The sequence below is a fragment of the Bombus vancouverensis genome, unplaced genomic scaffold (genome assembly GCF_051014615.1).
Source record: "Bombus vancouverensis nearcticus unplaced genomic scaffold, iyBomVanc1_principal scaffold0063, whole genome shotgun sequence".
NCBI classification, from domain to species: domain Eukaryota; kingdom Metazoa; phylum Arthropoda; class Insecta; order Hymenoptera; family Apidae; genus Bombus; species Bombus vancouverensis.
In genome coordinates, this window is record NW_027468954.1 from 173,397 (window position 1) to 197,653 (window position 24,257).

The window sequence follows — 24,257 nt, forward strand, 5'->3', positions numbered from 1 at the left end:
CGAGAGGTTGGAACTTGGAATTTTGTCGCCCCGCTACGAAGAGGCCGGATGTTCCCATCGAATTGACCCGCTAAAAATCGTTACAAGGTTGGAATATCTTTGCATAAATCGACGTACCACGATAAAATACGTCGGAAATAATGGTTTATCTCGGCCGCGTACAAGTAAAAAGCAATACGCCGCTGCGCGCGCACGTCAAATTCAGCGGGTAGACGGCGGGAGTATCTATGACTCTCTTAAGGCACGCTGCGGGGCGCGACGCGCCGTGCGCGCGCGCGCGCGCGCCCTTCTAAAGTCTTTCACGTTCTTTCGCGTTCTTTCGCGTTCATTCGCGTTCATTCGCGTTCATTCGCGTTCATTCGCGTTCATTCGCGTTCATTCGCGTTTTTCCCGCTTCTCGAGAGAGACGAAAACGAGGAGAAAGGTCGCGATAAATGCTCGCTCGCGGCGCTCGCTCGGACCCATCTAGCCCAACCCTAAACCGATCCCGCGCGTTCTAACGAAGTTTTCGATGAAATCGAAGAACGAACGCAAAAGTTATTGGTTTTGGGTTGGGCTATTTTTTTTCGAGCGAGCGGAGCGAGCGAGCAACGCGTAGGAGCGTATCGTTGCATCGGATGGACTTTGAAACATCCGCCTCTGTCCGAACGTTCGAGTAGAAATAACTAGCTGAATAGCGTTATAATGTATCGAAATTTTGCGTGTAATCGCTATGTTACGACGTAATCTGGTCGAAAGTAACGATTTCATTTTATTTTTTTGAAAAATTTCGTCCGCCGGACCAAAATGGCCGAGAGGTTGGAACTTGGAATTTTGTCGCCCCGCTACGAAGAGGCCGGATGTTCCCATCGAATTGACCCGCTAAAAATCGTTACAAGGTTGGAATATCTTTGCATAAATCGACGTACCACGATAAAATACGTCGGAAATAATGGTTTATCTCGGCCGCGTACAAGTAAAAAGCAATACGCCGCTGCGCGCGCACGTCAAATTCAGCGGGTAAACGGCGGGAGTAACTATGACTCTCTTAAGGCACGCTGCGGGGCGCGCGCGCGCGCGCCCTTCTAACGTCTTTCACGTTCTTTCGCGTTCTTTCGCGTTCATTCGCGTTCATTCGCGTTCATTCGCGTTCATTCGCGTTCATTCGCGTTCATTCGCGTTCATTCGCGTTTTTCCCGCTTCTCGAGAGAGACGAAAACGAGGAGAAAGGTCGCGATAAATGCTCGCTCGCGGCGCTCGCTCGGAACCATCTAGCCCAACCCTAAGCCGTTCCCGCGCGTTCTAACGAAGTTTTCGATGAAATCGAAGAACGAACGCAAAAGTTATTGGTTTGGGGTTGGGCTATTTTTTTTCGAGCGAGCGGAGCGAGCGAGCAACGCGTAAAAGCGTATCGTTGCATCGCATGGACTTTGAAACATCCGCCTCTGTTCGAACGTTCGAGTAGAAGTAACTCGCTGAAAAGCGTTATAATGTATCGAAATTTTGCGTGTAATCGCTATGTTACGACGTAATCTGGTCGAAAGTAACGATTTCACTTTATTTTTTTGAAAAATTTCGTCCGCCGGACCAAAATGGCCGAGAGGTTGGAACTTGGAATTTTGTCGCCCCGCTACGAAGAGGCCGGATGTTCCCATCGAATTGACCCGCTAAAAATCGTTACAAGGTTGGAATATCTTTGCATAAATCGACGTACCACGATAAAATACGTCGGAAATAATGGTTTATCTCGGCCGCGTACAAGTAAAAAGCAATACGCCGCTGCGCGCGCACGTCAAATTCAGCGGGTAAACGGCGGGAGTAACTATGACCCTCTTAAGGCACGCTGCGGGGCGCGACGCGCCGTGCGCGCGCGCGCGCGCGCCCTTCTAACGTCTTTCACGTTCTTTCGCGTTCTTTCGCGTTCATTCGCGTTCATTCGCGTTCATTCGCGTTCATTCGCGTTCATTCGCGTTTTTCCCGCTTCTCGAGAGAGACGAAAACGAGGAGAAAGGTCGCGATAAATGCTCGCTCGCGGCGCTCGCTAGGACCCATCTAGCCCAACCCTAAACCGATCCCGCGCGTTCTAACGAAGTTTTCGATGAAATCGAAGAACGAACGCAAAAGTTATTGGTTTTGGGTTGGGCTATTTTTTTTCGAGCGAGCGGAGCGAGCGAGCAACGCGTAAGAGCGTATCGTTGCATCGCATGGACTTTGAAACATCCGCCTCTGTTCGAACGTTCGAGTAGAAGTAACTCGCTGAAAAGCGTTATAATGTATCGAAATTTTGCGTGTAATCGCTATGTTACGACGTAATCTGGTCGAAAGTAACGATTTCACTTTATTTTTTTGAAAAATTTCGTCCGCCGGACCAAAATGGCAGAGAGGTTGGAACTTGGAATTTTGTCGCCCCGCTACGAAGAGGCCGGATGTTACCATCGAATTGACCCGCTAAAAACCGTTACAAGGTTGGAATATCTTTGCATAAATCGACGTACCACGATAAAATACGTCGGAAATAATGGTTTATCTCGGCCGAGTACAAGTAAAAAGCAATACGCCGCTGCGCGCGCACGTCAAATTCAGCGGGTAAACGGCGGGAGTAACTATGACTCTCTTAAGGCACGCTGCGGGGCGCGCGCGCGCGCGCCCTTCTAACGTCTTTCACGTTCTTTCGCGTTCTTTCGCGTTCATTCGCGTTCATTCGCGTTCATTCGCGTTCATTCGCGTTCATTCGCGTTCATTCGCGTTCATTCGCGTTTTTCCGCTTCTCGAGAGAGACGAAAACGAGGAGAAAGGTCGCGATAAATGCTCGCTCGCGGCGCTCGCTCGGACCCATCTAGCCCAACCCTAAACCGATCCCGCGCGTTCTAACGAAGTTTTCGATGAAATCGAAGAACGAACGCAAAAGTTATTGGTTTTGGGTTGGGCTATTTTTTTTCGAGCGAGCGGAGCGAGCGAGCAACGCGTAAGAGCGTATCGTTCCATCGGATGGACTTTGAAACATCCGCCTCTGTCCGAACGTTCGAGTAGAAATAACTCGCTGAATAGCGTTATAATGTATCGAAATTTTGCGTGAAATCGCTATGTTACGACGTTATCTGGTCGAAAGTAACGATTTCACTTTATTTTTTTGAAAAATTTCGTCCGCCGGACCAAAATGGCCGAGAGGTTGGAACTTGGAATTTTGTCGCCCCGCTACGAAGAGGCCGGATGTTCCCATCGAATTGACCCGCTAAAAATCGTTACAAGGTTGGAATATCTTTGCATAAATCGACGTACCACGATAAAATACGTCGGAAATAATGGTTTATCTCGGCCGCGTACAAGTAAAAAGCAATACGCCGCTGCGCGCGCACGTCAAATTCAGCGGGTAAACGGCGGGAGTAACTATGACTCTCTTAAGGCACGCTGCGGGGCGCGACGCGCCGTGCGCGCGCGCGCGCGCGCCCTTCTAACGTCTTTCACGTTCTTTCGCGTTCTTTCGCGTTCATTCGCGTTCATTCGCGTTCATTCGCGTTCATTCGCGTTCATTCGCGTTTATTCGCGTTCATTCGCGTTCATTCGCGTTTTTCCCGCTTCTCGAGAGAGACGAAAACGAGGAGAAAGGTCGCGATAAATGCTCGCTCGCGGCGCTCGCTCGGACCCATCTAGCCCAACCCTAAACCGATCCCGCGCGTTCTAACGAAGTTTTCGATGAAATCGAAGAACGAACGCAAAAGTTATTGGTTTTGGGTTGGGCTATTTTTTTTCGAGCGAGCGGAGCGAGCGAGCAACGCGTAAGAGCGTATCGTTGCATCGCATGGACTTTGAAACATCCGCCTCTGTTCGAACGTTCGAGTAGAAGTAACTCGCTGAAAAGCGTAATAATGTATCGAAATTTTGCGTGAAATCGCTATGTTACGACGTAATCTGTTCGAAAGTAACGATTTCACTCTATTTTTTTGAAAAATTTCGTCCGCCGGACCAAAATGGCCGAGAGGTTGGAACTTGGAATTTTGTCGCCCCGCTACGAAGAGGCCGGATGTTCCCATCGAATTGACCCGCTAAAAATCGTTACAAGGTTGGAATATCTTTGCATAAATCGACGTACCACGATAAAATACGTCGGAAATAATGGTTTATCTCGGCCGCGTACAAGTAAAAAGCAATACGCCGCTGCGCGCGCACGTCAAATTCAGCGGGTAGACGGCGGGAGTATCTATGACTCTCTTAAGGCACGCTGCGGGGCGCGACGCGCCGTGCGCGCGCGCGCGCGCGCCCTTCTAAAGTCTTTCACGTTCTTTCGCGTTCTTTCGCGTTCATTCGCGTTCATTCGCGTTCATTCGCGTTCATTCGCGTTCATTCGCGTTCATTCGCGTTTTTCCCGCTTCTCGAGAGAGACGAAAACGAGGAGAAAGGTCGCGATAAATGCTCGCTCGCGGCGCTCGCTCGGACCCATCTAGCCCAACCCTAAACCGATCCCGCGCGTTCTAACGAAGTTTTCGATGAAATCGAAGAACGAACGCAAAAGTTATTGGTTTTGGGTTGGGCTATTTTTTTTCGAGCGAGCGGAGCGAGCGAGCAACGCGTAGGAGCGTATCGTTGCATCGGATGGACTTTGAAACATCCGCCTCTGTCCGAACGTTCGAGTAGAAATAACTAGCTGAATAGCGTTATAATGTATCGAAATTTTGCGTGTAATCGCTATGTTACGACGTAATCTGGTCGAAAGTAACGATTTCATTTTATTTTTTTGAAAAATTTCGTCCGCCGGACCAAAATGGCCGAGAGGTTGGAACTTGGAATTTTGTCGCCCCGCTACGAAGAGGCCGGATGTTCCCATCGAATTGACCCGCTAAAAATCGTTACAAGGTTGGAATATCTTTGCATAAATCGACGTACCACGATAAAATACGTCGGAAATAATGGTTTATCTCGGCCGCGTACAAGTAAAAAGCAATACGCCGCTGCGCGCGCACGTCAAATTCAGCGGGTAAACGGCGGGAGTAACTATGACTCTCTTAAGGCACGCTGCGGGGCGCGCGCGCGCGCGCCCTTCTAACGTCTTTCACGTTCTTTCGCGTTCTTTCGCGTTCATTCGCGTTCATTCGCGTTCATTCGCGTTCATTCGCGTTCATTCGCGTTCATTCGCGTTCATTCGCGTTTTTCCCGCTTCTCGAGAGAGACGAAAACGAGGAGAAAGGTCGCGATAAATGCTCGCTCGCGGCGCTCGCTCGGAACCATCTAGCCCAACCCTAAGCCGTTCCCGCGCGTTCTAACGAAGTTTTCGATGAAATCGAAGAACGAACGCAAAAGTTATTGGTTTGGGGTTGGGCTATTTTTTTTCGAGCGAGCGGAGCGAGCGAGCAACGCGTAAGAGCGTATCGTTGCATCGCATGGACTTTGAAACATCCGCCTCTGTTCGAACGTTCGAGTAGAAGTAACTCGCTGAAAAGCGTTATAATGTATCGAAATTTTGCGTGTAATCGCTATGTTACGACGTAATCTGGTCGAAAGTAACGATTTCACTTTATTTTTTTGAAAAATTTCGTCCGCCGGACCAAAATGGCCGAGAGGTTGGAACTTGGAATTTTGTCGCCCCGCTACGAAGAGGCCGGATGTTCCCATCGAATTGACCCGCTAAAAATCGTTACAAGGTTGGAATATCTTTGCATAAATCGACGTACCACGATAAAATACGTCGGAAATAATGGTTTATCTCGGCCGCGTACAAGTAAAAAGCAATACGCCGCTGCGCGCGCACGTCAAATTCAGCGGGTAAACGGCGGGAGTAACTATGACCCTCTTAAGGCACGCTGCGGGGCGCGACGCGCCGTGCGCGCGCGCGCGCGCGCCCTTCTAACGTCTTTCACGTTCTTTCGCGTTCTTTCGCGTTCATTCGCGTTCATTCGCGTTCATTCGCGTTCATTCGCGTTCATTCGCGTTTTTCCCGCTTCTCGAGAGAGACGAAAACGAGGAGAAAGGTCGCGATAAATGCTCGCTCGCGGCGCTCGCTAGGACCCATCTAGCCCAACCCTAAACCGATCCCGCGCGTTCTAACGAAGTTTTCGATGAAATCGAAGAACGAACGCAAAAGTTATTGGTTTTGGGTTGGGCTATTTTTTTTCGAGCGAGCGGAGCGAGCGAGCAACGCGTAAGAGCGTATCGTTGCATCGCATGGACTTTGAAACATCCGCCTCTGTTCGAACGTTCGAGTAGAAGTAACTCGCTGAAAAGCGTTATAATGTATCGAAATTTTGCGTGTAATCGCTATGTTACGACGTAATCTGGTCGAAAGTAACGATTTCACTTTATTTTTTTGAAAAATTTCGTCCGCCGGACCAAAATGGCAGAGAGGTTGGAACTTGGAATTTTGTCGCCCCGCTACGAAGAGGCCGGATGTTACCATCGAATTGACCCGCTAAAAACCGTTACAAGGTTGGAATATCTTTGCATAAATCGACGTACCACGATAAAATACGTCGGAAATAATGGTTTATCTCGGCCGAGTACAAGTAAAAAGCAATACGCCGCTGCGCGCGCACGTCAAATTCAGCGGGTAAACGGCGGGAGTAACTATGACTCTCTTAAGGCACGCTGCGGGGCGCGCGCGCGCGCGCCCTTCTAACGTCTTTCACGTTCTTTCGCGTTCTTTCGCGTTCATTCGCGTTCATTCGCGTTCATTCGCGTTCATTCGCGTTCATTCGCGTTCTTTCGCGTTCATTCGCGTTTTTCCGCTTCTCGAGAGAGACGAAAACGAGGAGAAAGGTCGCGATAAATGCTCGCTCGCGGCGCTCGCTCGGACCCATCTAGCCCAACCCTAAACCGATCCCGCGCGTTCTAACGAAGTTTTCGATGAAATCGAAGAACGAACGCAAAAGTTATTGGTTTTGGGTTGGGCTATTTTTTTTCGAGCGAGCGGAGCGAGCGAGCAACGCGTAAGAGCGTATCGTTCCATCGGATGGACTTTGAAACATCCGCCTCTGTCCGAACGTTCGAGTAGAAATAACTCGCTGAATAGCGTTATAATGTATCGAAATTTTGCGTGAAATCGCTATGTTACGACGTTATCTGGTCGAAAGTAACGATTTCACTTTATTTTTTTGAAAAATTTCGTCCGCCGGACCAAAATGGCCGAGAGGTTGGAACTTGGAATTTTGTCGCCCCGCTACGAAGAGGCCGGATGTTCCCATCGAATTGACCCGCTAAAAATCGTTACAAGGTTGGAATATCTTTGCATAAATCGACGTACCACGATAAAATACGTCGGAAATAATGGTTTATCTCGGCCGCGTACAAGTAAAAAGCAATACGCCGCTGCGCGCGCACGTCAAATTCAGCGGGTAAACGGCGGGAGTAACTATGACTCTCTTAAGGCACGCTGCGGGGCGCGCGCGCGCGCGCCCTTCTAACGTCTTTCACGTTCTTTCGCGTTCTTTCGCGTTCATTCGCGTTCATTCGCGTTCATTCGCGTTCATTCGCGTTCATTCGCGTTCATTCGCGTTCATTCGCGTTCATTCGCGTTCATTCGCGTTCATTCGCGTTCATTCGCGTTCATTCGCGTTTTTCCCGATTCTCGAGAGAGACGAAAACGAGGAGAAAGGTCGCGATAAATGCTCGCTCGCGGCGCTCGCTCGGACCCATCTAGCCCAACCCTAAGCCGTTCCCGCGCGTTCTAACGAAGTTTTCGATGAAATCGAAGAACGAACGCAAAAGTTATTGGTTTTGGGTTGGGCTATTTTTTTTCGAGCGAGCGGAGCGAGCGAGCAACGCGTAAGAGCGTATCGTTGCATCGGATGGACTTTGAAACATCCGCCTCTGTCCGAACGTTCGAGTAGAAATAACTCGCTGAATAGCGTTATAATGTATCGAAATTTTGCGTGAAATCGCTATGTTACGACGTTATCTGGTCGAAAGTAACGATTTCACTTTATTTTTTTGAAAAATTTCGTCCGCCGGACCAAAATGGCCGAGAGATTGGAACTTGGAATTTTGTCGCCCCGCTACGAAGAGGCCGGATGTTGCCATCGAATTGACCCGCTAAAAATCGTTACAAGGTTGGAATATCTTTGCATAAATCGACGTACCACGATAAAATACGTCGGAAATAATGGTTTATCTCGGCCGCGTACAAGTAAAAAGCAATACGCCGCTGCGCGCGCACGTCAAATTCAGCGGGTAAACGGCGGGAGTAACTATGACTCTCTTAAGGCACGCTGCGGGGCGCGCGCGCGCGCGCCCTTCTAACGTCTTTCACGTTCTTTCGCGTTCTTTCGCGTTCATTCGCGTTCATTCGCGTTCATTCGCGTTCATTCGCGTTCATTCGCGTTCATTCGCGTTCATTCGCGTTCATTCGCGTTTTTCCCGCTTCTCGAGAGAGACGAAAACGAGGAGAAAGGTCGCGATAAATGCTCGCTCGCGGCGCTCGCTCGGACCCATCTAGCCCAACCCTAAACCGATCCCGCGCGTTCTAACGAAGTTTTCGATGAAATCGAAGAACGAACGCAAAAGTTATTGGTTTTGGGTTGGGCTATTTTTTTCGAGCGAGCGGAGCGAGCGAGCAACGCGTAAGAGCGTATCGTTGCATCGCATGGACTTTGAAACATCCGCCTCTGTTCGAACGTTCGAGTAGAAGTAACTCGCTGAAAAGCGTAATAATGTATCGAAATTTTGCGTGAAATCGCTATGTTACGACGTAATCTGTTCGAAAGTAACGATTTCACTCTATTTTTTTGAAAAATTTCGTCCGCCGGACCAAAATGGCCGAGAGGTTGGAACTTGGAATTTTGTCGCCCCGCTACGAAGAGGCCGGATGTTCCCATCGAATTGACCCGCTAAAAATCGTTACAAGGTTGGAATATCTTTGCATAAATCGGCGTACCACGATAAAATACGTCGGAAATAATGGTTTATCTCGGCCGCGTACAAGTAAAAAGCAATACGCCGCTGCGCGCGCACGTCAAATTCAGCGGGTAAACGGCGGGAGTAACTATGACTCTCTTAAGGCACGCTGCGGGGCGCGACGCGCCGTGCGCGCGCGCGCGCCCTTCTAACGTCTTTCACGTTCTTTCGCGTTCTTTCGCGTTCATTCGCGTTCATTCGCGTTCATTCGCGTTCATTCGCGTTCATTCGCGTTCATTCGCGTTCATTCGCGTTCATTCGCGTTTTCCCCGCTTCTCGAGAGAGACGAAAACGAGGAGAAAGGTCGCGATAAATGCTCGCTCGCGGCGCTCGCTCGGACCCATCTAGCCCAACCCTAAACCGATCCCGCGCGTTCTAACGAAGTTTTCGATGAAATCGAAGAACGAACGCAAAAGTTATTGGTTTTGGGTTGGGCTATTTTTTTTCGAGCGAGCGGAGCGAGCGAGCAACGCGTAAGAGCGTATCGTTCCATCGCATGGACTTTGAAACATCCGCCTCTGTTCGAACGTTCGAGTAGAAATAACTCGCTGAATAGCGTTATAATGTATCGAAATTTTGCGTGATATCGCTATGTTACGACGTAATCTGGTCGAAAGTAACGATTTCACTTTATTTTTTTGAAAAATTTCGTCCGCCGGACCAAAATGGCCGAGAGGTTGGAACTTGGAATTTTGTCGCCCCGCTACGAAGAGGCCGGATGTTCCCATCGAATTGACCCGCTAAAAATCGTTACAAGGTTGGAATATCTTTGCATAAATCGACGTACCACGATAAAATACGTCGGAAATAATGGTTTATCTCGGCCGCGTACAAGTAAAAAGCAATACGCCGCTGCGCGCGCACGTCAAATTCAGCGGGTAAACGGCGGGAGTAACTATGACTCTCTTAAGGCACGCTGCGGGGCGCGCGCGCGCGCGCCCTTCTAACGTCTTTCACGTTCTTTCGCGTTCTTTCGCGTTCATTCGCGTTCATTCGCGTTCATTCGCGTTCATTCGCGTTCATTCGCGTTCATTCGCGTTCATTCGCGTTCATTCGCGTTCATTCGCGTTCATTCGCGTTCATTCGCGTTTTTCCCGATTCTCGAGAGAGACGAAAACGAGGAGAAAGGTCGCGATAAATGCTCGCTCGCGGCGCTCGCTCGGACCCATCTAGCCCAACCCTAAACCGATCCCGCGCGTTCTAACGAAGTTTTCGATGAAATCGAAGAACGAACGCAAAAGTTATTGGTTTTGGGTTGGGCTATTTTTTTTCGAGCGAGCGGAGCGAGCGAGCAACGCGTAGGAGCGTATCGTTGCATCGCATGGACTTTGAAACATCCGCCTCTGTTCGAACGTTCGAGTAGAAGTAACTCGCTGAAAAGCGTTATAATGTATCGAAATTTTGAGTGTAATCGCTATGTTACGACGTAATCTGGTCGAAAGTAACGATTTCACTTTATTTTTTTGAAAAATTTCGTCCGCCGGACCAAAATGGCCCAGAGGTTGGAACTTGGAATTTTGTCGCCCCGCTACGAAGAGGCCGGATGTTCCCATCGAATTGACCCGCTAAAAATCGTTACAAGGTTGGAATGTCTTTGCATAAATCGACGTACCACGATAAAATACGTCGGAAATAATGGTTTATCTCGGCCGCGTACAAGTAAAAAGCAATACGCCGCTGCGCGCGCACGTCAAATTCAGCGGGTAAACGGCGGGAGTAACTATGACTCTCTTAAGGCACGCTGCGGGGCGCGCGCGCGCGCGCCCTTCTAACGTCTTTCACGTTCTTTCGCGTTCTTTCGCGTTCATTCGCGTTCATTCGCGTTCATTCGCGTTCATTCGCGTTCATTCGCGTTTTTCCCGCTTCTCGAGAGAGACGAAAACGAGGAGAAAGGTCGCGATAAATGCTCGCTCGCGGCGCTCGCTCGGACCCATCTAGCCCAACCCTAAGCCGTTCCCGCGCGTTCTAACGAAGTTTTCGATGAAATCGAAGAACGAACGCAAAAGTTATTGGTTTTGGGTTGGGCTATTTTTTTTCGAGCGAGCGGAGCGAGCGAGCAACGCGTAAGAGCGTATCGTTGCATCGCATGGACTTTGAAACATCCGCCTCTGTTCGAACGTTCGAGTAGAAGTAACTCGCTGAAAAGCGTAATAATGTATCGAAATTTTGCGTGAAATCGCTATGTTACGACGTAATCTGTTCGAAAGTAACGATTTCACTTTATTTTTTTGAAAAATTTCGTCCGCCGGACCAAAATGGCCGAGAGGTTGGAACTTGGAATTTTGTCGCCCCGCTACGAAGAGGCCGGATGTTCCCATCGAATTGACCCGCTAAAAATCGTTACAAGGTTGGAATATCTTTGCATAAATCGACGTACCACGATAAAATACGTCGGAAATAATGGTTTATCTCGGCCGCGTACAAGTAAAAAGCAATACGCCGCTGCGCGCGCACGTCAAATTCAGCGGGTAAACGGCGGGAGTAACTATGACTCTCTTAAGGCACGCTGCGGGGCGCGACGCGCCGTGCGCGCGCGCGCCCTTCTAACGTCTTTCACGTTCTTTCGCGTTCTTTCGCGTTCATTCGCGTTCATTCGCGTTCATTCGCGTTCATTCGCGTTCATTCGCGTTCATTCGCGTTCATTCGCGTTCATTCGCGTTTTCCCCGCTTCTCGAGAGAGACGAAAACGAGGAGAAAGGTCGCGATAAATGCTCGCTCGCGGCGCTCGCTCGGACCCATCTAGCCCAACCCTAAACCGATCCCGCGCGTTCTAACGAAGTTTTCGATGAAATCGAAGAACGAACGCAAAAGTTATTGGTTTTGGGTTGGGCTATTTTTTTTCGAGCGAGCGGAGCGAGCGAGCAACGCGTAAGAGCGTATCGTTCCATCGCATGGACTTTGAAACATCCGCCTCTGTTCGAACGTTCGAGTAGAAGTAACTCGCTGAAAAGCGTTATAATGTATCGAAATTTTGCGTGAAATCGCTATGTTACGACGTAATCTGGTCGAAAGTAACGATTTCACTTTATTTTTTTGAAAAATTTCGTCCGCCGGACCAAAATGGCCGAGAGGTTGGAACTTGGAATTTTGTCGCCCCGCTACGAAGAGGCCGGATGTTCCCATCGAATTGACCCGCTAAAAATCGTTACAAGGTTGGAATATCTTTGCATAAATCGACGTACCACGATAAAATACGTCGGAAATAATGGTTTATCTCGGCCGCGTACAAGTAAAAAGCAATACGCCGCTGCGCGCGCACGTCAAATTCAGCGGGTAAACGGCGGGAGTAACTATGGCTCTCTTAAGGCACGCTGCGGGGCGCGACGCGCCGTGCGCGCGCGCGCGCGCGCCCTTCTAACGTCTTTCACGTTCTTTCGCGTTCTTTCGCGTACATTCGCGTTCATTCGCGTTCATTCGCGTTCATTCGCGTTCATTCGCGTTCATTCGCGTTCATTCGCGTTTTTCTCGCTTCTCGAGAGAGACGAAAACGAGGAGAAAGGTCGCGATAAATGCTCGCTCGCGGCGCTCGGTCGGACCCATCTAGCCCAACCCTAAACCGATCCCGCGCGTTCTAACGAAGTTTTCGATGAAATCGAAGAACGAACGCAAAAGTTATTGGTTTTGGGTTGGGCTATTTTTTTTCGAGCGAGCGGAGCGAGCGAGCAACGCGTAAGAGAGTATCGTTGCATCGGATGGACTTTGAAACATCCGCCTCTGTTCGAACGTTCGAGTAGAAATAACTCGCTGAATAGCGTTATAATGTATCGAAATTTTGCGTGATATCGCTATGTTACGACGTAATCTGGTCGAAAGTAACGATTTCACTTTATTTTTTTGAAAAATTTCGTCCGCCGGACCAAAATGGCCGAGAGGTTGGAACTTGGAATTTTGTCGCCCCGCTACGAAGAGGCCGGATGTTCCCATCGAATTGACCCGCTAAAAATCGTTACAAGGTTGGAATATCTTTGCATAAATCGACGTACCACGATAAAATACGTCGGAAATAATGGTTTATCTCGGCCGCGTACAAGTAAAAAGCAATACGCCGCTGCGCGCGCACGTCAAATTCAGCGGGTAAACGGCGGGAGTAACTATGACTCTCTTAAGGCACGCTGCGGGGCGCGCGCGCGCGCGCCCTTCTAACGTCTTTCACGTTCTTTCGCGTTCTTTCGCGTTCATTCGCGTTCATTCGCGTTCATTCGCGTTCATTCGCGTTCATTCGCGTTCATTCGCGTTCATTCGCGTTCATTCGCGTTCATTCGCGTTCATTCGCGTTCATTCGCGTTCATTCGCGTTCATTCGCGTTCATTCGCGTTTTTCCCGATTCTCGAGAGAGACGAAAACGAGGAGAAAGGTCGCGATAAATGCTCGCTCGCGGCGCTCGCTCGGACCCATCTAGCCCAACCCTAAGCCGTTCCCGCGCGTTCTAACGAAGTTTTCGATGAAATCGAAGAACGAACGCAAAAGTTATTGGTTTTGGGTTGGGCTATTTTTTTTCGAGCGAGCGGAGCGAGCGAGCAACGCGTAAGAGCGTATCGTTGCATCGGATGGACTTTGAAACATCCGCCTCTGTCCGAACGTTCGAGTAGAAATAACTCGCTGAATAGCGTTATAATGTATCGAAATTTTGCGTGAAATCGCTATGTTACGACGTTATCTGGTCGAAAGTAACGATTTCACTTTATTTTTTTGAAAAATTTCGTCCGCCGGACCAAAATGGCCGAGAGATTGGAACTTGGAATTTTGTCGCCCCGCTACGAAGAGGCCGGATGTTGCCATCGAATTGACCCGCTAAAAATCGTTACAAGGTTGGAATATCTTTGCATAAATCGACGTACCACGATAAAATACGTCGGAAATAATGGTTTATCTCGGCCGCGTACAAGTAAAAAGCAATACGCCGCTGCGCGCGCACGTCAAATTCAGCGGGTAAACGGCGGGAGTAACTATGACTCTCTTAAGGCACGCTGCGGGGCGCGACGCGCCGTGCGCGCGCGCGCGCGCGCCCTTCTAACGTCTTTCACGTTCTTTCGCGTTCTTTCGCGTTCATTCGCGTTCATTCGCGTTCATTCGCGTTCATTCGCGTTCATTCGCGTTCATTCGCGTTTTTCCCGCTTCTCGAGAGAGACGAAAACGAGGAGAAAGGTCGCGATAAATGCTCGCTCGCGGCGCTCGCTCGGACCCATCTAGCCCAACCCTAAACCGATCCCGCGCGTTCTAACGAAGTTTTCGATGAAATCGAAGAACGAACGCAAAAGTTATTGGTTTTGGGTTGGGCTATTTTTTTTCGAGCGAGCGGAGCGAGCGAGCAACGCGTAAGAGAGTATCGTTGCATCGGATGGACTTTGAAACATCCGCCTCTGTTCGAACGTTCGAGTAGAAATAACTCGCTGAATAGCGTTATAATGTATCGAAATTTTGCGTGATATCGCTATGTTACGACGTAATCTGGTCGAAAGTAACGATTTCACTTTATTTTTTTGAAAAATTTCGTCCGCCGGACCAAAATGGCCGAGAGGTTGGAACTTGGAATTTTGTCGCCCCGCTACGAAGAGGCCGGATGTTCCCATCGAATTGACCCGCTAAAAATCGTTACAAGGTTGGAATATCTTTGCATAAATCGACGTACCACGATAAAATACGTCGGAAATAATGGTTTATCTCGGCCGCGTACAAGTAAAAAGCAATACGCCGCTGCGCGCGCACGTCAAATTCAGCGGGTAAACGGCGGGAGTAACTATGACTCTCTTAAGGCACGCTGCGGGGCGCGCGCGCGCGCGCCCTTCTAACGTCTTTCACGTTCTTTCGCGTTCTTTCGCGTTCATTCGCGTTCATTCGCGTTCATTCGCGTTCATTCGCGTTCATTCGCGTTCATTCGCGTTCATTCGCGTTCATTCGCGTTCATTCGCGTTCATTCGCGTTCATTCGCGTTCATTCGCGTTTTTCCCGATTCTCGAGAGAGACGAAAACGAGGAGAAAGGTCGCGATAAATGCTCGCTCGCGGCGCTCGCTCGGACCCATCTAGCCCAACCCTAAACCGATCCCGCGCGTTCTAACGAAGTTTTCGATGAAATCGAAGAACGAACGCAAAAGTTATTGGTTTTGGGTTGGGCTATTTTTTTTCGAGCGAGCGGAGCGAGCGAGCAACGCGTAAGAGCGTATCGTTCCATCGCATGGACTTTGAAACATCCGCCTCTGTTCGAACGTTCGAGTAGAAGTAACTCGCTGAAAAGCGTTATAATGTATCGAAATTTTGCGTGAAATCGCTATGTTACGACGTAATCTGGTCGAAAGTAACGATTTCACTTTATTTTTTTGAAAAATTTCGTCCGCCGGACCAAAATGGCCGAGAGGTTGGAACTTGGAATTTTGTCGCCCCGCTACGAAGAGGCCGGATGTTCCCATCGAATTGACCCGCTAAAAATCGTTACAAGGTTGGAATATCTTTGCATAAATCGACGTACCACGATAAAATACGTTGGAAATAATGGTTTATCTCGGCCGCGTACAAGTAAAAAGCAATACGCCGCTGCGCGCGCACGTCAAATTCAGCGGGTAAACGGCGGGAGTAACTATGACTCTCTTAAGGCACGCTGCGGGGCGCGACGCGCCGTGCGCGCGCGCGCGCGCGCCCTTCTAACGTCTTTCACGTTCTTTCGCGTTCTTTCGCGTTCATTCGCGTTCATTCGCGTTCATTCGCGTTCATTCGCGTTCATTCGCGTTCATTCGCGTTTTTCCCGCTTCTCGAGAGAGACGAAAACGAGGAGAAAGGTCGCGATAAATGCTCGCTCGCGGCGCTCGCTCGGACCCATCTAGCCCAACCCTAAACCGATCCCGCGCGTTCTAACGAAGTTTTCGATGAAATCGAAGAACGAACGCAAAAGTTATTGGTTTTGGGTTGGGCTATTTTTTTTCGAGTGAGCGGAGCGAGCGAGCAACGCGTAAGAGCGTATCGTTGCATCGCATGGACTTTGAAACATCCGCCTCTGTTCGAACGTTCGAGTAGAAGTAACTCGCTGAAAAGCGTAATAATGTATCGAAATTTTGCGTGAAATCGCTATGTTACGACGTAATCTGTTCGAAAGTAACGATTTCACTTTATTTTTTTGAAAAATTTCGTCCGCCGGACCAAAATGGCCGAGAGGTTGGAACTTGGAATTTTGTCGCCCCGCAACGAAGAGGCCGGATGTTACCATCGAATTGACCCGCTAAAAACCGTTACAAGGTTGGAATATCTTTGCATAAATCGACGTACCACGATAAAATACGTCGGAAATAATGGTTTATCTCGGCCGCGTACAAGTAAAAAGCAATACGCCGCTGCGCGCGCACGTCAAATTCAGCGGGTAAACGGCGGGAGTAACTATGACTCTCTTAAGGCACGCTGCGGGGCGCGCGCGCGCGCGCCCTTCTAACGTCTTTCACGTTCTTTCGCGTTCTTTCGCGTTCATTCGCGTTCATTCGCGTTCATTCGCGTTCATTCGCGTTCATTCGCGTTCATTCGCGTTCATTCGCGTTCATTCGCGTTCATTCGCGTTTTTCCGCTTCTCGAGAGAGACGAAAACGAGGAGAAAGGTCGCGATAAATGCTCGCTCGCGGCGCTCGCTCGGACCCATCTAGCCCAACCCTAAACCGATCCCGCGCGTTCTAACGAAGTTTTCGATGAAATCGAAGAACGAACGCAAAAGTTATTGGTTTTGGGTTGGGCTATTTTTTTCGAGCGAGCGGAGCGAGCGAGCAACGCGTAAGAGCGTATCGTTCCATCGGATGGACTTTGAAACATCCGCCTCTGTCCGAACGTTCGAGTAGAAATAACTCGCTGAATAGCGTTATAATGTGTCGAAATTTTGCGTGAAATCGCTATGTTACGACGTTATCTGGTCGAAAGTAACGATTTCACTTTATTTTTTTGAAAAATTTCGTCCGCCGGACCAAAATGGCCGAGAGGTTGGAACTTGGAATTTTGTCGCCCCGCTACGAAGAGGCCGGATGTTCCCATCGAATTGACCCGCTAAAAATCGTTACAAGGTTGGAATATCTTTGCATAAATCGACGTACCACGATAAAATACGTCGGAAATAATGGTTTATCTCGGCCGCGTACAAGTAAAAAGCAATACGCCGCTGCGCGCGCACGTCAAATTCAGCGGGTAAACGGCGGGAGTAACTATGACTCTCTTAAGGCACGCTGCGGGGCGCGACGCGCCGTGCGCGCGCGCGCGCGCGCCCTTCTAACGTCTTTCACGTTCTTTCGCGTTCTTTCGCGTTCATTCGCGTTCATTCGCGTTCATTCGCGTTCATTCGCGTTCATTCGCGTTCATTCGCGTACATTCGCGTTTTTCCCGCTTCTCGAGAGAGACGAAAACGAGGAGAAAGGTCGCGATAAATGCTCGCTCGCGGCGCTCGCTCGGACCCATCTAGCCCAACCCTAAACCGATCCCGCGCGTTCTAACGAAGTTTTCGATGAAATCGAAGAACGAACGCAAAAGTTATTGGTATTGGGTTGGGCTATTTTTTTTCGAGCGAGCGGAGCGAGCGAGCAACGCGTAAGAGCGTATCGTTGCATCGGATGGACTTTGAAACATCCGCCTCTGCCCGAACGTTCGAGTAGAAATAACTCGCTGAATAGCGTTATAATGTATCGAAATTTAGCGTGAAATCGCTATGTTACGACGTAATCTGGTCGAAAGTAACGATTTCACTTTATTTTTTTGAAAAATTTCGTCCGCCGGACCAAAATGGCCGAGAGGTTGGAACGTGGAATTTTGTCGCCCCGCTACGAAGAGGCCGGATGTTCCCATCGAATTGACCCGCTAAAAATCGTTACAAGGTTGGAATATCTTTGCATAAATCGACGTACCACGATAAAATACGTCGGAAATAATGGTTTATCTCGGCCGCGTACAAGTAAAAAGCAATACGCCGCTGCGCGCGCACGTCAAATTCAGCGGGTAAACGGCGGGAGTAACTATGACTCTCTTAAGGCACGCTGCGGGGCGCGACGCGCCGTGCGCGCGCGCGCGCGCGCCCTTCTAACGTCTTTCACGTTCTTTCGCGTTCTTTCGCGTTCATTCGCGTTCATTCGCGTTCATTCGCGTTCATTCGCGTTCATTCGCGTTCATTCGCGTTTTTCCCGCTTCTCGAGAGAGACGAAAACGAGGAGAAAGGTCGCGATAAATGCTCGCTCGCGGCGCTCGCTCGGACCCATCTAGCCCAACCCTAAACCGATCCCGCGCGTTCTAACGAAGTTTTCGATGAAATCGAAGAACGAACGCAAAAGTTATTGGTTTTGGGTTGGGCTATTTTTTTTCGAGTGAGCGGAGCGAGCGAGCAACGCGTAAGAGCGTATCGTTGCATCGCATGGACTTTGAAACATCCGCCTCTGTTCGAACGTTCGAGTAGAAGTAACTCGCTGAAAAGCGTAATAATGTATCGAAATTTTGCGTGAAATCGCTATGTTACGACGTAATCTGTTCGAAAGTAACGATTTCACTTTATTTTTTTGAAAAATTTCGTCCGCCGGACCAAAATGACCGACAGGTTGGAACTTGGAATTTTGTCGCCCCGCTACGAAGAGGCCGGATGTTACCATCGAAGTGACCCGCTAAAAACCGTTACAAGGTTGGAATATCTTTGCATAAATCGACGTACCACGATAAAATACGTCGGAAATAATGGTTTATCTCGGCCGCGTACAAGTAAAAAGCAATACGCCGCTGCGCGCGCACGTCAAATTCAGCGGGTAAACGGCGGGAGTAACTATGACTCTCTTAAGGCACGCTGCGGGGCGCGCGCGCGCGCGCCCTTCTAACGTCTTTCACGTTCTTTCGCGTTCTTTCGCGTTCATTCGCGTTCATTCGCGTTCATTCGCGTTCATTCGCGTTCATTCGCGTTCATTCGCGTTCATTCGCGTTCATTCGCGTTCATTCGCGTTTTTCCGCTTCTCGAGAGAGACGAAAACGAGGAGAAAGGTCGCGATAAATGCTCGCTCGCGGCGCTCGCTCGGACCCATCTAGCCCAACCCTAAACCGATCCCGCGCGTTCTAACGAAGTTTTCGATGAAATCGAAGAACGAACGCAAAAGTTATTGGTTTTGGGTTGGGCTATTTTTTTCGAGCGAGCGGAGCGAGCGAGCAACGCGTAAGAGCGTATCGTTCCATCGGATGGACTTTGAAACATCCGCCTCTGTCCGAACGTTCGAGTAGAAATAACTCGCTGAATAGCGTTATAATGTGTCGAAATTTTGCGTGAAATCGCTATGTTACGACGTTATCTGGTCGAAAGTAACGATTTCACTTTATTTTTTTGAAAAATTTCGTCCGCCGGACCAAAATGGCCGAGAGGTTGGAACTTGGAATTTTGTCGCCCCGCTACGAAGAGGCCGGATGTTCCCATCGAATTGACCCGCTAAAAATCGTTACAAGGTTGGAATATCTTTGCATAAATCGACGTACCACGATAAAATACGTCGGAAATAATGGTTTATCTCGGCCGCGTACAAGTAAAAAGCAATACGCCGCTGCGCGCGCACGTCAAATTCAGCGGGTAAACGGCGGGAGTAACTATGACTCTCTTAAGGCACGCTGCGGGGCGCGACGCGCCGTGCGCGCGCGCGCGCGCGCCCTTCTAACGTCTTTCACGTTCTTTCGCGTTCTTTCGCGTTCATTCGCGTTCATTCGCGTTCATTCGCGTTCATTCGCGTTCATTCGCGTTCATTCGCGTACATTCGCGTTTTTCCCGCTTCTCGAGAGAGACGAAAACGAGGAGAAAGGTCGCGATAAATGCTCGCTCGCGGCGCTCGCTCGGACCCATCTAGCCCAACCCTAAACCGATCCCGCGCGTTCTAACGAAGTTTTCGATGAAATCGAAGAACGAACGCAAAAGTTATTGGTATTGGGTTGGGCTATTTTTTTTCGAGCGAGCGGAGCGAGCGAGCAACGCGTAAGAGCGTATCGTTGCATCGGATGGACTTTGAAACATCCGCCTCTGCCCGAACGTTCGAGTAGAAATAACTCGCTGAATAGCGTTATAATGTATCGAAATTTAGCGTGAAATCGCTATGTTACGACGTAATCTGGTCGAAAGTAACGATTTCACTTTATTTTTTTGAAAAATTTCGTCCGCCGGACCAAAATGGCCGAGAGGTTGGAACGTGGAATTTTGTCGCCCCGCTACGAAGAGGCCGGATGTTCCCATCGAATTGACCCGCTAAAAATCGTTACAAGGTTGGAATATCTTTGCATAAATCGACGTACCACGATAAAATACGTCGGAAATAATGGTTTATCTCGGCCGCGTACAAGTAAAAAGCAATACGCCGCTGCGCGCGCACGTCAAATTCAGCGGGTAAACGGCGGGAGTAACTATGACTCTCTTAAGGCACGCTGCGGGGCGCGACGCGCCGTGCGCGCGCGCGCGCGCGCCCTTCTAACGTCTTTCACGTTCTTTCGCGTTCTTTCGCGTTCATTCGCGTTCATTCGCGTTCATTCGCGTTCATTCGCGTTCATTCGCGTTCATTCGCGTTTTTCCCGCTTCTCGAGAGAGACGAAAACGAGGAGAAAGGTCGCGATAAATGCTCGCTCGCGGCGCTCGCTCGGACCCATCTAGCCCAACCCTAAACCGATCCCGCGCGTTCTAACGAAGTTTTCGATGAAATCGAAGAACGAACGCAAAAGTTATTGGTTTTGGGTTGGGCTATTTTTTTTCGAGTGAGCGGAGCGAGCGAGCAACGCGTAAGAGCGTATCGTTGCATCGCATGGACTTTGAAACATCCGCCTCTGTTCGAACGTTCGAGTAGAAGTAACTCGCTGAAAAGCGTAATAATGTATCGAAATTTTGCGTGAAATCGCTATGTTACGACGTAATCTGTTCGAAAGTAACGATTTCACTTTATTTTTTTGAAAAATTTCGTCCGCCGGACCAAAATGGCCGAGAGGTTGGAACTTGGAATTTTGTCGCCCCGCAACGAAGAGGCCGGATGTTACCATCGAATTGACCCGCTAAAAACCGTTACAAGGTTGGAATATCTTTGCATAAATCGACGTACCACGATAAAATACGTCGGAAATAATGGTTTATCTCGGCCGCGTACAAGTAAAAAGCAATACGCCGCTGCGCGCGCACGTCAAATTCAGCGGGTAAACGGCGGGAGTAACTATGACTCTCTTAAGGCACGCTGCGGGGCGCGACGCGCCGTGCGCGCGCGCGCGCGCCCTTCTAACGTCTTTCACGTTCTTTCGCGTTCTTTCGCGTTCATTCGCGTTCATTCGCGTTCATTCGCGTTCATTCGCGTTCATTCGCGTTCATTCGCGTTCATTCGCGTTCATTCGCGTTCATTCGCGTTTTTCCCGCTTCTCGAGAGAGACGAAAACGAGGAGAAAGGTCGCGATAAATGCTCGCTCGCGGCGCTCGCTCGGACCCATCTAGCCCAACCCTAAACCGATCCCGCGCGTTCTAACGAAGTTTTCGATGAAATCGAAGAACGAACGCAAAAGTTATTGGTTTTGGGTTGGGCTATTTTTTTTCGAGCGAGCGGAGCGAGCGAGCAACGCGTAAGAGCGTATCGTTGCATCGTATGGACTTTGAAACATCCGCCTCTGTTCGAACGTTCGAGTAGAAATAACTCGCTGAATAGCGTTATAATGTATCGAAATTTTGCGTGAAATCGCTATGTTACGACGTAATCTGGTCGAAAGTAACGATTTCACTTTATTTTTTTGAAAAATTTCGTCCGCCGGACCAAAATGGCCGAGAGGTTGGAACTTGGAATTTTGTCGCCCCGCTACGAAGAGGCCGGATGTTCCCATCGAATTGACCCGCTAAAAATCGTTACAAGGTTGGAATATCTTTGCATAAATCGACGTACCACGATAAAATACGTCGGAAATAATGGTTTATCTCGGCCGCGTACAAGTAAAAAGCAATACGCCGCTGCGCGCGCACGTCAAATTCAGCGGGTAAACGGCGGGAGTAACTATGACTCTCTTAAGGCACGCTGCGGGGCGCGACGCGCCGTACGCGCGCCCTTCTAACGTCTTTCACGTTCTTTCGCGTTCTTTCGCGTTCATTCGCGTTCATTCGCGTTCATTCGCGTTCATTCGCGTTCATTCGCGTTCATTCGCGTTCATTCGCGTTCATTCGCGTTCATTCGCGTTTTTCCCGCTTCTCGAGAGAGACGAAAACGAGGAGAAAGTTCGCGATAAATGCTCGCTCGCGGCGCTCGCTCGGACCCATCTAGCCCAACCCTAAACCGATCCCGCGCGTTCTAACGAAGTTTTCGATGAAATCGAAGAACGAGCGCAAAAGTTATTGGTTTTGGGTTGGGCTATTTTTTTTCGAGCGCGCGGAGCGAGCGAGCAACGCGTAAGAGCGTATCGTTGCATCGCATGGACTTTGAAACATCCGCCTCTGTTCGAAAGTTCGAGTAGAAATAACTCGCTGAAAAGCGTTATAATGTATCGAAATTTTGCGTGTAATCGCTATGTTACGACGTTATCTGGTCGAAAGTAACGATTTCACTTTATTTTTTTGAAAAATTTCGTCCGCCGGACCAAAATGGCCGAGAGGTTGGAACTTGGAATTTTGTCGCCCCGCTACGAAGAGGCCGGATGTTCCTATCGAATTGACCCGCTAAAAATCGTTACAAGGTTGGAATATCTTTGCATAAATCGACGTACCACGATAAAATACGTCGGAAATAATGGTTTATCTCGGCCGCGTACAAGTAAAAAGCAATACGCCGCTGCGCGCGCACGTCAAATTCAGCGGGTAGACGGCGGGAGTATCTATGACTCTCTTAAGGCACGCTGCGGGGCGCGACGCGCCGTGCGCGCGCGCGCGCGCGCCCTTCTAAAGTCTTTCACGTTCTTTCGCGTTCTTTCGCGTTCATTCGCGTTCATTCGCGTTCATTCGCGTTCATTCGCGTTCATTCGCGTTCATTCGCGTTTTTCCCGCTTCTCGAGAGAGACGAAAACGAGGAGAAAGGTCGCGATAAATGCTCGCTCGCGGCGCTCGCTCGGACCCATCTAGCCCAACCCTAAACCGATCCCGCGCGTTCTAACGAAGTTTTCGATGAAATCGAAGAACGAACGCAAAAGTTATTGGTTTTGGGTTGCGCTATTTTTTTTCGAGCGAGCGGAGCGAGCGAGCAACGCGTAAGAGCGTATCGTTGCATCGGATGGACTTTGAAACATCCGCCTCTGTTCGAACGTTCGAGTAGAAATAACTCGCTGAAAAGCGTTATAATGTATCGAAATTTTGCGTGTAATCGCTATGTTACGACGTAATCTGGTCGAAAGTAACGATTTCTCTTTATTTTTTTGAAAAATTTCGTCCGCCGGACCAAAATGGCCGAGAGGTTGGAACTTGGAATTTTGTCGCCCCGCTACGAAGAGGCCGGATGTTCCCATCGAATTGACCCGCTAAAAATCGTTACAAGGTTGGAGTATCTTTGCATAAATCGACGTACCACGCTAAAATACGTCGGAAATAATGGTTTATCTCGGCCGCGTACAAGTAAAAAGCAATACGCCGCTGCGCGCGCACGTCAAATTCAGCGGGTAAACGGCGGGAGTAACTATGACTCTCTTAAGGCACGCTGCGGGGCGCGACGCGCCGTGCGCGCGCGCGCGCGCGCCCTTCTAACGTCTTTCACGTTCTTTCGCGTTCTTTCGCGTTCATTCGCGTTCATTCGCGTTCATTCGCGTTCATTCGCGTTCATTCGCGTTCATTCGCGTTTTTCCCGCTTCTCGAGAGAGACGAAAACGAGGAGAAAGGTCGCGATAAATGCTCGCTCGCGGCGCTCGCTCGGACCCATCTAGCCCAACCCTAAACCGATCCCGCGCGTTCTAACGAAGTTTTCGATGAAATCGAAGAACGAACGCAAAAGTTATTGGTTTTGGGTTGCGCTATTTTTTTTCGAGCGAGCGGAGCGAGCGAGCAACGCGTAAGAGCGTATCGTTGCATCGGATGGACTTTGAAACATCCGCCTCTGTTCGAACGTTCGAGTAGAAATAACTCGCTGAAAAGCGTTATAATGTATCGAAATTTTGCGTGTAATCGCTATGTTACGACGTAATCTGGTCGAAAGTAACGATTTCTCTTTATTTTTTTGAAAAATTTCGTCCGCCGGACCAAAATGGCCGAGAGGTTGGAACTTGGAATTTTGTCGCCCCGCTACGAAGAGGCCGGATGTTCCCATCGAATTGACCCGCTAAAAATCGTTACAAGGTTGGAGTATCTTTGCATAAATCGACGTACCACGCTAAAATACGTCGGAAATAATGGTTTATCTCGGCCGCGTACAAGTAAAAAGCAATACGCCGCTGCGCGCGCACGTCAAATTCAGCGGGTAAACGGCGGGAGTAACTATGACTCTCTTAAGGCACGCTGCGGGGCGCG